Raw genomic sequence first — 13855 nt, 5'->3', positions numbered from 1 at the left:
GGGGGGGGAGGGAGTGGGCAGGGGGCCCACTACGGAGCCACCCCCCCTCCCCGGGCATGTTATATGTGCGATCGCCGAGGGCATCTAGTGAGAGACTGTCCTGAAATCACCCGAGCTAGGCAGGCGCGGGGGTTAAACTCCAACGCCTCCTAGTGAGCGGACCAACTAGGGGTGCAATCGACGCGGTCCCGATACAAATAGACGGTAATGAGAATAATGGCGAGCGAGTGATCCATAAACAGGTTACAACAACAACACCCAAGGGCGCCGGGACCTCGGGCGATTGGCTGCGGGAGCTGGTGGCAGGGATAACGGGAGCCACGTCGCTGGTGGAAGGCCAGGTGAACGGGCAGCGCACCCGGATCCTGCTGGACACGGGCGCTGTGGCCTCTCTCATGAGCGCCGCGCACTGCAGCATGCTCGGGGTGGACGTGGGCTGCCTGCAGGCCCCGGATCGCGCGCTGCACACGGCAAGCGGAGCCGGGATGGGGTTGCTGGGGAAGGTCTCCCTCGAGGTCCGTCTAGGAAACCAGGTGTGCACACAGGAATTCTACGTTTCGAGTGTGTTGTGCCACGAGTGCATTGCAGGAACGGACCTCCTGGAAAAGTTGGGACTTAACGTACAGCCCCGGCAACGATGCGCTACGGTGGAGGGCAGCGGGGAGCGGATTCCGTTCCTAGGACAGGAGCCGAATCGCCCACGCTTCACACCCGTGGCCGCTACGCTGGTGTCGGCCGTCACCATCGGGCCTCTCGCCGAGATGCTGGTGCCAGTGGCAACCCTCTCCACCGACCCAACCCACCGACCATCGGGCGAGGTAATGCTGACTCCTCACCCGGAGTTGGCATCGCGATACGGGGTGGTAGGGTCAGCCACACTGGTAAACGCAGATGGGGGCCGGCTGTTTATACGTGTGTTTAACCCCCACAGTACCCCAGCGATACTGCGGCGGCGCACCCCGATAGCCACCGTACACCCCCTGCACGCACGCCACTCTAACGACTCGGTGTTCGCACTCTGGGCTGAGGACCCCGGGCGTCCTGAGGGTGACCAGGACCTGGCCTGGCGAGTCGGCCCGACTCCCCGAGCCGAGGTCGTTCCCCTGCTCGACGCGTTACATGTACCATGGGCGGATTTACCTAAGGGAGAGGCCGATCGGCTGCGCGAGTTACTGCGGGAGTATGCCGACGTATTCAGTGAACACAACTCGGACGTGGGTCGGACCGATCTTGTTAAGCACCAAATTGACACCGGTGCAGCCCGACCAATCAAACTCCCTGCGTACCGAGTGGGCGCACCCGAACGCGCCCAAATCAAAGAGGCAGTTGGGGACATGCTTCGCGATAACATAATTCAGCCCTCGGCGAGCCCCTGGTCAGCCCCAGTGGTACTAGTAACGAAAAAGGATGGGTCAACCCGGTTCTGCGTCGATTACCGTAAACTAAATGCAGTCACGCTCGGCGATGCCTTCCCCATACCCCGCATCGACGACACCTTCGACAGCCTCGCCGGAGCGCGATATTTTTCCACCCTCGATCTCGCGTCCGGGTACTGGCAGGTGGAGATGACGGAGGAGGATCGGCCAAAAACAGCATTCACCACCCCGATGGGCCTGTTTGAGTTTCAAGTGTTGCCGTTCGGACTCACTAACGCGCCCGCGACGTTCCAGCGGTTGATGGAGTTGGTGATGCGGGGCTTGCAGTGGGAACAGTGCCTGATTTACTTGGACGATGTGATAGTGTTCAGTAGATCTTTGTCTGAGCATTGGTCCAGGCTTCGAGAGGTGTTCCAGCGACTGCGAGCGGCTCATCTCAAGCTCAAGCCACGTAAGTGTTACATCGCACAACGCGAGGTGGGGTACCTCGGGCATCGCGTCAGCGAGGCAGGCGTGCACACCGATCCGGAGAAGGTACGCGCCGTAGTGGAGTGGCCACGGCCAAGGAATCTGACGGAGATCAGATCATTTTTGGGGCTCGCCACCTATTATCGTCGATTTGTAAAGGGATTCAGTGAGATTGCACGCCCTCTCACCCAACTCACCTCCCCTAAGCACCCCTACCAGTGGACGGGGGCCTGCCAGACGGCCTTCACCACTCTCAAAGATCACCTCACCCACGCCCCCACCCTCGCTTTCCCCGATTTTACCACCGATTTTATTTTGGACACCGACGCCTGCAGCAGCGGGCTGGGCGCGGTGTTGTCACAAGTACAGGATGGGACGGAACGAGTCATCGCGTACGCCAGCCGGACCTTGAGTGGGGCCGAGCTGAACTATTGCGTGACCCGCCAAGAGTTGTACGCCGTAATTTTCGCATGCAAACAGTTCCGGCCGTATTTGTACGGCAGGAGATGTCGCGTACGCACTGACCATTATGCTCTGCAGTTCCTTCTTACATTCAAGGAGCCGCGGGGGCAGATGGCCCGGTGGTTGGCGCAGTTGCAGGAGTACAACCTGCAAATCGAGTATCGGGCTGGCCGGACGCATGCAAACGCGGACGCCTTGTCGAGGCGACCCACGGTGTTCGCCGAGACGAGGGCGGAGGAGGCCTGCCCGTGTTTCACGGGGGGACGCTGCCGGCAGGCAACGGACCCCCGAGAGGCCGCGGCCACTGACCCCCCCCCAGCGAGAGAGAGTGCAGTGTGCGCCACAGAGACCCTCGCAGGTGGCACCGAGGATCCCGTCGACCGCCCGGCAAGCGCGGGACCCGCAGCTCGGGACCCGATCGGACGGATCCAGGAGGACGTCGGCTGCGCCTTCCCGGGCCTGAACGACGAGCAGCTGAGACAGACCCAGCAGCGAGATCCGGATCTGGCGGCGGTGGAGGCGACACTGCGTGAGAAGGAGGATGCACTACCAGGGCCCTGGAGCGGTTTGTATGCCCGGTTGTGTGTGGAAAACGGGGTGGTGAGGGAACTGGCCGACGCTGGGCAGCCTGGGTGCATCTGCGTTCCCGCCCATGTGCGACCCCAACTACTACGACTGGTACACGACCACCCGCTCGGGGGCCATGATGGGGAACGGCGCACCTGGGAGACTCTGCGTCGCCAGTATCTCTGGCCTAAATTGGCACAAGATGTGGCCGCCTGGGTGCAGGGCTGCCGGGCCTGTCAGCAGTGTGGGCAAAAGCCGGCGAGGTACCAGGTACCCCTGAGGCCGTTCCGAGTCAGTCGGACGAATCAGTTGGTCGGAATCGACCTGCAGGGGCCCTTTCCACGATCCCACCGGGGCAACCGATATATTCTTGTAGCGGTGGAGTACTTCACCCGCTACCCCGTGGCGGTGGCTATCCCGGATAAAACAGCCCTCGTAGTGGCCCGGGCCTTCGTGGAAAACTACGTACTTAAGTGCGGGATCCCCGAACGAGTCATTACCGACCAGGGTAGTGAATTTGAGGCCGAACTATTCCAGGCGCTGTGCCGAGAGTTCGGGATCCAGAAGGACCGAACCACGGCATATCACCCCCAGGCGAACGGGATGGTAGAGAGGATGAACCAGACTCTGGCCGGGAAGCTTAAACGCATGGCAGCCGCGAATCAACAGGACTGGGACGAACACCTCCCCTATGCCCTGTTCGCCTACACCACCGCCGTTCACACATCTACAGGACAGACCCCGATCCTAATGATGTTTGGTCGCGAGTCTCGCCTGCCCGCAGATCTGCTGTTCGGTGTCCCTCCGCCGCAACGGGAGGAAGGGAGCCACCCCGTGGAGCACTTGCTGGAGACCCTGCGAGGGGCCAGGGGCCGAGCCTACCCGCACGGAGAGGCCGCGCACCAGCGGCAAGAGCAGGGCGCCCGACCCCGTATGGAGCCCCCCTTCTACACTGCGGGCTCCGAGGTGTGGCTGTACACTCCCCGCGTCGGTGCCGGACAGGTGGGGAAGCTGACCACCTACTGGCGAGGACCCTGAATTGTGAGACGGCAGATCTCACCATGGACGGTGCTGATTCAGGGAGGAGAGAGGGGCCGGGAGATGGTGGTCAACATCCGCCGACTGAAGCCGTGGCGAGCAGCCCCCGAGGGGGGGAGCCCCGCCGTCCAAGTACCCCGAAACCCCGGGGTCCCCCCACCCCCCGTGCCCGGGGGCCTCGCGCAGTATATGGGCCCCACGGAGCCCCGGGCTCCGAGGGGCCCCGGGCGGGGCCGGGGGCGACGAGGACGGCGACCCTTAAACCCCACCGCCTCTGAGTTTGTTCCCCAGCCCGCAGGTGCCAGAGACCGAGGGGAGCCGTTGGAATGGAGGAGGAGACCACCGCCGGAGCCCCAGGAGACGGAGCCGCCACCCCCGAGGCCAGCCACAAGGGCCGGGCGAATCCCGCGGACCCCGCGGCGATACCTCGTGGGGGCAACCCAGGCGAGGTGCTCCAGTCAACCCGGGACGGGGACTGGCACCCCGGGGGGCTATGTGGTGCCACAGCGACGGGGCCGCTCGGCCGAGCCAGGGAGCCGCCCGGCTTCCACCGCCGCACTGCCCCCCATTACCCCCCCACATAAACACGCACCCGCACCCACGTAGGGCCTCGTGGTCGGGTCACCTACCCTGAGTTTTCACCCGAGGGCCCCCTAGGGGGGTTACCCCACGGTTTCTCAGGGCCAGGGAATTGGACAGGACCCTTCCCAGGCCAAGTAACACTGCGGCGCCGTGGGCGGATTTGAGATCGCACGACCACGGCGAGCTCAGAGAGCCCCGCAGTTAGAAACGCATACAAACACAAACACGGGTCAGCAAGGCAGATAGCTGGGATCAGGACCCGGGACGACTGATTGGTCGAAAGTTCAAAGGCCGGCGGGATCGCAAAAGAGCGGGAAATCCTAGGCTCAGGATTGGTCGAGAGACCAAGGCGGTCGGGACGGGGGCGCCTAGCCTTTGATGTGAATAGTTGAAAAGAAAACGCAGGGGCAGTAGGGAAGTCTCTTCTTCTGGAGTTTGGACACGGAGTCGGCGACGAAGGAGTCATCGGGCGAGCCGCTAGATTGTCTGCAGGACGATCTGAGCGCCGCAGGGTCACCAGGGACTACAGACGGTATCGTGTTGCGTGCCTTACAACACCTCAGAGCGGAGAGTAGGATCCGTGGGAGAGGATTAGTTCGGGGTAAGGACGGGTAGGAAAGCGGTTTAGCGGAGGGCGCAGCACAATAAAGCAAACAAAAAGAAGCAACTCTGATAAGGATAATAATATGCACTGTCCTTGAAGTTGATTGGCCCACACCCGAGACGGCTTTCTTTAGAGCCTAGTCCCCATTGGTGTAGGGCCAGATGACACCAGAAGGCGTACAACTGTAGGCGTACAACTGTACGCCTTCTGGTGTCATCTGGCCCTACACCAATGGGGACTAGGCTCTAAAGAAAGCCGTCTCGGGTGTGGGCCAATCAACTTCAAGGACAGTGCATATTATTATCCTTATCAGAGTTGCTTCTTTTTGTTTGCTTTATTGACTACTTGTGTTGTGGTCATTGCAAACATGATGCCTTGAATAAAGGTGTCAGTTTTGTACCAGTTAAAAGGGTAAAAACCTACCATTAAGAGGAGAACCATTTCAGGCATTTTTTTCGAATTCGGTGAAAAGAAAACCCAATATTTCAAGAGCCACAATCTCCGTGAGTAGGAGACGATCCTGAATAAATAAAGAGTTACGGAGCAGTCTCTACGAACCGCAGGGATCCGACCCTCTGGCCCATGCTAAACTGAACTTCCATGGTGAAGTGGACTTCCATGGTCAGCGTGGGCACGGCTCGTTAAACAACGTAACAAGAGGAGCCATATTTTCATATTTCCGCAGTTCATTAAAGAGCCGCATGCGGCTCCCGAGCTGCATGTTGCTGACCCCCTGGTAGTGTTGCCCCCTCCCCCAACCTCGTGTGTTGCGTGGTTTTTTTTCCGGGTGCTCCGCTTTATTCTCTCACTTCTATAAAAATGCTCAGTAATTGACAAAAAAAATCTTAAGATTAAATACAATGCAGGGCCCTCTTGAAAAAGAGTCATATGGCTCGGTGTGGATTTCCTGGATACAAAAATAAAATAAACCACAGGTCCACCCATAATGCAATTTGCCAGCAACATTTTATAATTATGCTGGCTTTTAATACAAATTAAAGCTGATTTTATTTATTATTTATACGTTTTGCTTTTTGAAACGTGTGTCTGCTACTCAACAGAGACTTAATAGGTAACTCCATACACCGATTTTAAAACTGGTAATCAGGAAACACACTAAACATTTACTTCTCATCAGGCCTTATGGTTTAAATAAGTGTCGTCTCCAACTCTTTCTCATCCACTCTGTCTCTTTGCTGGCCTCTAAATATAGGTGCTATGAAGAAGGGTCATTGCCTGAAACGTCGCCTAGTATATACTAGGGGTGCCACGTTGGTGATATGTTAACTACCTCGCCTAGTATACAGGAGGTCGTGAGTTTGATTCCGATCCTGACGCCTGCTGTATATTTGGAGTTTGCATGTTTCACTTTCCCCGTGGTCGCGTGGATTTTTCTCCGGGTGCTCCAGTTTTTGCCTCCACAATTAGAATCAACATCTCGCGTTTAGTGTATTTGGCTGCATTTTACATTTCCACCCCATAAGCCACTTCGTTGAGCTATCATTTGTGGCCAGGTGGCTTCGGAAAAGTGTGCCTTCCCTGGTAAAATACATGTTTTATATATAGTTTTAGTTTAGTTTATATATCGGAATCAGAATGTTCATTCATACTGGAGGAATCCGATGAGATATAAAGCTCTTTTTCACATGTCCAGTAGGGGCGGGTCAGAACGTTACAACAACTAATACAAAAACACGATAGGAGTACAACGTTTAGGAAAGGTAAGGGGCCGTCCATAAATGACGTCACGCACCTGGAGGGGGGGGGATTTGTGACGAGGGGGGGGGGGTTGAGAAATGTGACGGCACATCAAATGCGCAACTTTAAATAAATATAGACAACACGTTCTCCTTAATTAAATAGACTTTTTTTTTTATAAATGTTTTCTCCTACGACAGAGTGCAGCGCCACATTAAATACGCACTACAATGACAATAGTTTAAAGCGATTTGAAGCATGTTTGATTTTCAAAATGGAAATATGGTTTGGGGGGGGGGGCTTTGTGACGTCATATTAGAGGGGGGGGTCTGACTTTTTGCGACGCCGTGTGACGAGGGGGGGGGTCAAAAATCGTCCAAAATCGCGTGACGTCATTTATGGATGGCCCCTAAACAAATCACTTAAAATATATATGCAAATAAAACTCAATTATTTAACTTGCCAGGTAAAGTCCACTGAGGTATTCATTTATTTTTCAGAAACGACGTGGCCCACAAATGATAGATCAACAAAGGGGGTTATCATGTGGAAATGTATCGCAGCAAAATAATCTAAATGATCTCACGCCGTGGTCAGGACCAATGTTGGCTGTGAGCAGGGTCATTTTTCTATTTGGACATATGTGAAAACTCCTTAGATACCTGTGCACAAGAGCTTTATAGCTTATCGGATTTCTCCTCCAGTATAAATATGGGAACTCGTCTACCGACGAACATTCGGTTTACGAACTTTCAGATGTACGAACAAACGTGTCTGCATATCCAATTGATTGTTCGGACTGAGAGTCGTAAGCACCTGTTGTGAACATGCAAAACACACGTGTTCTGATAATATATGGCATTGTTTTTGAAACTGATTGGCCAACATCAGAGACAGCCTTCTTTAGGGCCTAGTCTCACCAGTGTCAGACCAGAAAATGCTAAAAGGCGAACAGATCCTAACTTGTTAGGCTATGTCCTCTGTAACCTAACTGTACTCTGCAACCTAACTCGTTATGTTATGTCCTCTGGGACCTAACTGTCCTCTGGAACCTAACTCGTTATGTTATGTCATCTGGAACCTAACTGCCCTCTGGAACCTAACTCATTAGGTTATGTCCTCTGGAACGTAACTCGCTAGATTCTATACTCTGTAACCTCACTGTCCTCTGGAACCTAACTGTCCTCTGGAACCTAACTTGTTATGTTATGTCCTCTGGGACCTAACTGCCCTCTGCAACCTAACTCGTTATGTTATGTCCTCTGGGACCTAACTGCCCTCTGGAACCTAATTCGTTAGGTTATGTCATCTGGAAACTAACTATACTCTGGAACCTAACCCGTTCGTTAGTCGAGGGGTCGTTGTGTTCAGATTAATTTGTTTAAAGGCAAGGCTACGTGACGAGCAGGCCACGTGCTCCGCGCCAACCAATCAGAGCCGTCTTCCCCCGGGGGGTGACGGGGGGACTCCGTCCGGGCTCTTGCGATCAACTCGCGGCTCCGCCTCACCGCTCCCTCGGCTCCCCGAGGCTTCCTCCACACCTCCTCTGCGCTCCCGTTACCCCGCGCGGGTGTCGTCGCGGTTGCTCTGGGGTCTGGCGGCGTCTGCTAGAATCCGCTGGGATTCGCGTACGGCGTTCTTGGGGTTGGTGGGTGGTGTTTGCGCCGGGGGAGCCGCCCGGATACCGCACCTCGGCTAGTTGCCCTGCCCGGGGAGGCGCCCCTCGTCCCGCAGGGCCGTGCGCGGCGAGACGTAGGCCCGCCTTCGGGACCCGCCCAGGTAACATTGACGGACAATATTGCGGTGGTGGCATTGTTATAATGTCAATAATTATATTGTAATGCGTTGAATGATTTTTATGGCACGTGCTTGATTCACTTACTGTTATTCTTTAGCAATGGAGCGTGTTTTATGTACTGTCTATATTAATCTTGAATAATGCCGACATCCAATGACATTGTTATCTAATGTTATTCATGTAGAGATAAGCGTGCATTATATAATACAAGTATGCGTTGTTAAATTTCGATTTAAAGCTTTCGTGACTGCAGGGATTCATCTTCTTGGTTTTTCGGTAAAGTCACGTAGAAGGGAAGTAATAAAATAATAAAAATAAAACATAATAAAATGAAACAATTCTCACGACGTTTCGGCCACAACGCAAGCAGCCGTCCTCAGGTGAAGAATGAGACAATCCAAGCTAGGAGCTTACATATAAGCTGGGTTGGGGGTGGGAGAAGAGCGCCTTAACAAAAAGAATGTGCATATCAAGAGGAATTTAGCATATACGGCGATATTACAGACCAAATATGCGTTGTTAATAATGCCAGTGATTTAATAATGCTGTTGAATGTTTAATCATGTCGGGTATAATGCAATGTAATATAATTTGGTTAATTGTACAGTGTTATAATTTACTGGGTTACCTTGGTTGTAGTAGCGCCTGGCAATTGCTATTTTGAGTGTCGGGTCCAGCATTGAACCCTTGGGCATTTCACTGGTGCCTTTGCCTCGACTGGTTTGCAGCAATACGCATTATTTTTTAAGTTCGAAGATTTTACCACAATCCCTTGATATTACAGACCAATTCAGGCCTTATTGATCACCCAGTGCCCCTTAGACATCTCAACATTCATCCTACCAGGTCCAATCACAGGGGAGAAACACAAATAGACCAAACAAACATTTGCCCGTATCGAAACGGCTGTACGCCGTATGGTGATAACTCAATTTCCCTGTACAAGAATACGGGGTAAACCGTATGGGTTGACACGGTATGGCAACCTCGTTTGCAAGAGTGTCCAGTGTGTCACAAGACCCATGCATTGTGTATGCGTGTCTGTGGCGACTGCTCTAGTCGGCATTTACTTTATTTATGATGGAATCTATAAAACAATGTTTGTGTACATGTCGTGTAGCACATGCCGTTGACTGCGTAGCGTCGGACGCAACACGACAATGCTGTAATGTCACAGATGATTACAACCGAGGTTCGACTTGAACGTCGTTTGGAGTGAAACGCGTCTCCTTTATGCACTATTATCGACGCACCTTATGTGAGCATTGCATCTTGCATCTGTGTGCGCTCCTCCATATTGCCAATTTATCAGAGCCATCGCAGAGATTAAGAGAGGTTGTGATCAGAATTGTGTTTGGCGAATCCTCGCTATTATCCGTGCCTCGGCAAAGACACGAGGGAATCGCCAGGGGCTTTGGCAGATCCTGTTGTCTGGTTATCTGCGACAAGGTAAATACTCTAGCCGATATAAGACGAGGTGTAGGAACATACAGGCGGATCACGCCTTTTCCCACCTGCTCGTCTGGTGATGTTTTTTTATGACGCTACTGGGCAGTTGGAGGCAATCGCCCTTCCCAGCAAAAACGGAGAGCAGAGGAGCGATGCTCACAACAACGAGCAGAGCGCCGGGTGGATAAAACACAGCACAGTAGGGGTCACAGGTGGTGCATCGCCCAGTCATCTCAGTCAGTCGACCCATGGCACCTGCTGGGTCTGTTCCGTGACCTGCCAGCGGGCGTTCGATCCTTCACGCGGCCTTAACGTGCACATAGCCTGGCACAAGCGCCGTGGTAATGTCACCACCACTTAGTGGCGAATGGCGGTTGTTGTTGGTCATGGACTGGCGATGATGATACTGTTATTGTTGAGCGATTAATTGTGTGAGAATGACTCTCTTTCTGTGTTCCACTTTGTCGGGGTAAAAACGGTGGCGATGTTGATTGCGGTAATGTTCATCAGCGGTGATGGTTGCGGTGATATTGATGATGACGACGATGGTATTGATTATGCTGAGTAAATGCGAAGATAAACACGGACGATAGGATCCATGGTGAGCTTCTTCCTCATCAGTTCATGCTAAAGGGGATTTCCCATTGCACGAATGTTTATGTTTTTACACGACGCCTTTTCAAGGTCTCGGACTCGTTTTCAGGAGTGCCCCCTGCCACATTCAGATGTCTGGCCAATTCATTTTTAAGGAGTGCTTTGTGTGAGGAAACCCGAGTACCTGGCGAAAACGTATGCATGAGAGAAGATACGACACAGATGGGTTAGAAGCCTACTTGGTGTACTGCTATATCCTGGCTATCTTACTGCTTTTACGGGTTTTTACACTATACACCTCTACATGATCCACTAACCCTTGCCTCCAAATCATGTGCCCTATGCGTGTGAGTGTGTGTTGGGTTTGTAAATATCATTGTTCACATGTAATTTTAATAATTCCCACAATATTCAACGTGAATATGCTGTTGTACAATACAGCTGTTGCTGTTGTGGTCATTACTATACCACTGCATTGTGGAGGGAAAGCATTGAAGTAAGCAATAGGGATTGTTAAGGTTAGGGTCATCCACTCCAGAATAATATGAAATTCATGTCATCGGCTCAGGACCTGTAGTGGCAATAAGCACAGTCATGAATCGCTGAGCCTGTTGGAAACCTGTCCTGAATTTGTATTGTCTACGCATCGAGTCTTTAATGCAAGGTTTTTCTGGTCAAGTGTGCTCAACTCATTTGAGGAGTTACTTTTGAGCAGATCTTTATGAGCTTATCTCCGTATTGAGTGGTGAAAACTCTACATTCTTCAGGAAGGGCCGAACCATCCATTCTTGGGTGGGGGGAGCTTATGGGCTGTGTTTATCTTCAACCGGGATGTTAACCTGCAGTCTGCTGATTGCGAGTCTGGCGTTCCAGCAAACAATTCTTTTAGAAAAATTGTCCAGTTTTATTTCTTTTTAAACCATAGGTTTGCTGTGACAACGCTCGGTCGGCGTCGGCTTCGCCCATTATCTCATGGGGGTTGATGAACCGAGTGCCAGTTGAGATACTAGCCCACGTCACAGGAATGTGGAATTTCCCCTGACTATTAGGTTGCAAACAGAGATGAACGCCACAACAGTGCTCGGGGTACACTTTTGACTTTTGATTGCATATGTTACAATTACCAAATTAGTTGGATTTATTTTTGTTGATTTTATATTGTCGTTAAGCTTAGGGTGTTGTACTGTTGCGAGTCTTGCCGCCTGTACAGTAATTGTGGTGTGACTGTTGACGTTTTGTGAAACCTTAACCACACAATCATTAACAGAATCTCATCCAGCTGTGTTTCTTCAGCAACAGGGTGGTACCTGGCTACACGTGTAGGAAAATTCACAAGCTCAAATGGCGGAATCTCAAAGTCCACTGCTGGCTGTGTGGGGGAGGAGGCAAACAGGGGATTTCTGTCACTGGGTCAGTGATTTGGGGGTTATGATGGTTCAATGGATTTGTTTAGTGACAGAACCAGCCTGGCAGCCTGAGAATGTGTCATTGTTCATGTCTGAGGCTTGGAAAACCAAACCTTAAGCCACCCATAAGATTTGGATACGTTTCGTGTAGCCCAGGGGTTGGCAAACTATGGCTCCGAACTGCATGCAGTGGCTCTTTGGCTGCTCCCTTGTGGACAGCTGTTTAAAAAACAAACGGATTTTAGTTTAACACGTAGAGTAGTATGCTTTCGCGACCAATATTATCCATAATGGAACCGTCACAGCAAAATTACTATTCTTAGGTTTTTTCGGTAAAGTCACCTACGTGACTTTACCGAAAAAACCTAAGAATATGAATCCTTGCAGTTACGAAACCTTCAAATCTAGAAGCAAAATTGCTGTATCAGTAATTTTGCTGTGTTGCCTCCGAAACGTCGTGATTTAATTTATTTGTTTTCTTTTTTAACCTACGTGACTTTAACAAAAAAAAAACAGCGAGTATGGTATGCATTTAATCAAACCTGGGATTAATTTAGGTAATGATGATGGGAATGTGTGTCCCTCCGATTATGTGTGTTTTTACTAATAATTGACAGACTTTATATTCTGTACATCAATTCACGTGAAATAATTGACAAGGTTGGTGTATCATCTTTTATCATTGTGAAAGGGTAATGTGTTAGTGAACTTATTCAGTGTGTGGTAGGTGGGAGGACTTGCGTATTAATTCAATGACCTAACTTATAAGTAGGTGAGTTAATTTTAGACCAAAATTCTTTCTCAAGTGAGAGATTTAGCTGAATATTCGAGAGATTATGGGAAGAAAAATGTTGCAAAACCAGAAACGCGGCATGTGGGTTTATTCTGTGACTCAACTACAGTAAGACAATAAGATGAACAAGAGTTGTATATGCTTATACAGGTAAAGAATCATTGGAAATGCCAGCTGAAAGTCAGCCAAGTGGTATTATTTGGCTTAATGGCAAAGACACTGAATTGGCAATGCCAAGATCCTGGGTTGGAGTGCGGGTTTTGGCCATTTGTTATTCTAACAGGGTCTTCAAGTGTTGTGAATTATTGGTCTCAGCCTAGTTACGATTGACTGCACACAAAATATAATGTTATAATGTTTTGCTTTATGCAGCAAAGCCCAGTATTGAGGAATAAGGTTGTAAATATAACGGTTGATTGACTTGTGACAACCCCTCTACAGAACGTGAAGGAGCGTTGCCTCATTGGTTGAGGTGACTCATGGCTAAGTACTGTGCGAAAGACGTTCAACATACAAGTTGTTCTGTGGTGTTTTCCGTCACTGGGTCTGATGATTGGGGGTTATGATGGTTCAGTGGATTTTTTTAGAGACAGAACCAGCCTGGCAGCCTTAGAATGTGTCATTTTTCATGTCTGAGGCTTGGAAAAACAAACCTTAAGCCACCCATAAGGTTTGGCTAAGATTCATGTAGCCCAAGGTTCTGCAACCCCTGTCGTGCCGTGTCGGCCTTCATAGGTGCTCGCTAACAGCACTTGCCCCCAACAGTCTCACAGGCTACACGGGGTATCTTTGTCTTTATCCTGTGTGTGGGGGGGGGGAGCGACTGCGTAGCGATTCGTGCGCTGCGCTACGAACCCGGCGACCCGAGTTCGATTCCCGCTCACTGCCACCACCGGTGACGATTATTTGAACCGGTCTTGGGCCTCCCCTAGGTCGACTCAGCCTCAAACGAGTAACTGGTGTGGTGTTTGCACATCGCCACTGGAGAGACAAAGGCGACCGGACGTGGTGAATCCAAGT

The 13855-nt window shown here is 51.4% G+C and overlaps 1 protein-coding gene across 1 annotated transcript in view; it reads left to right on the top strand.

The window, feature by feature from the left end:
* Positions 1 to 8234: 8234 nt before the first annotated feature.
* Positions 8235 to 13855, top strand: part of LOC144931623 (putative E3 ubiquitin-protein ligase RNF144A) — a 41424-nt gene continuing 35803 nt past the window's right edge. Inside the window, exon 1 of the mRNA XM_078855707.1 lies at positions 8235 to 8574. The gene's annotated coding sequence lies outside the window, so the exon portion shown is untranslated. The remainder of the gene's footprint in view (positions 8575 to 13855) is intronic.

The sequence above is a fragment of the Lampetra fluviatilis genome, chromosome 4, assembly GCF_964198595.1.
Source record: "Lampetra fluviatilis chromosome 4, kcLamFluv1.1, whole genome shotgun sequence".
Taxonomy (NCBI): Eukaryota; Metazoa; Chordata; class Hyperoartia; order Petromyzontiformes; family Petromyzontidae; genus Lampetra; species Lampetra fluviatilis.
This window is presented reverse-complemented; position numbering and strand designations above follow the sequence as displayed.